Source organism: Triticum dicoccoides, chromosome 1A (genome assembly GCF_002162155.2).
Source record: "Triticum dicoccoides isolate Atlit2015 ecotype Zavitan chromosome 1A, WEW_v2.0, whole genome shotgun sequence".
NCBI classification, from domain to species: domain Eukaryota; kingdom Viridiplantae; phylum Streptophyta; class Magnoliopsida; order Poales; family Poaceae; genus Triticum; species Triticum dicoccoides.
In genome coordinates, this window is record NC_041380.1 from 582,782,226 (window position 1) to 582,783,250 (window position 1,025).

Consider the following 1,025-nt stretch of genomic DNA (forward strand, 5'->3'; position numbering starts at 1 on the left):
CCCAATTAACTATTAACTTCTCATAGGAGTATATTTGACTTTATATATCTTGACAATTCAGGATTCAATTAAAATGATTCCACTTGTATTGCTCTTATTTTTAGTGTATGCCATGAATTTCATATCATGATCATGTTGATACCTTGGTCATAGTTGTAAATGTCTTTGCATAAACTATGTAATCTGATGTAAAGTTCATGCTATTGTTGTTTGAAGTAGGAAAATCAAGAAGTTCATGTAAATGTTAGGAATACCTACACCAAATAACTTGACCCAAATTTGAGATAGACCAACTTTACTCAAATGTAGATAATTTAATTCTTTTAGCAGTGCAGAGCTTTATTCAAGAATAATTTATGTCAAGTTTATTTATTCAAGAATAATTTATGTCAAGTTTAAAGTTTAATAGAGTGCAGAGCTTTTAGTAGTTCTGCGAACCCGTTTCAAGCAGGGCTACCATGGACTTCCATTTAGATAGCCTTTTTTTTCTTTTGAAAATCCCATTACATAGCCTTGTAGGAGTCAGGAAGTGCCAAGTAGTATGCTTTCCGTTTGGGGCTCATACGGTCACGACAACTATTTGTCGCATTAAGGGCATGTACAATGGTTGATAAGACAATCTTATCTTAAATCTTACATTTAATTTAGAGATGACAAAAAATATGTCTATAATGGGTTATATCTTAGCTATCTTTAATAACTAGTTATTTCTAAAAACACAGTGAGACATATTGTGCTAAAACACATTTGAAGAATGTTGAACTAGTTATTCCTAAAAACACAGTAATACATCATCAATGTTTTTCAAATACTTGTTCAACATTTTTCAAATGTGTTTTTGAATAGTGTTTTTTCTATATATTGTAAAGTATAAAGATAATTGCAAAAATTAAAGAAAAAAACGAGAACTGAGAATTGAAAAAACAAAACAGGCCGTGGCCTCCCGTGGGGCTGGGCCAGGCCATCTGGGCTCCCCCTCACGCGAGACTTCCCCCTGCGCTCGCTTAAAGCGAGACATAGGTATA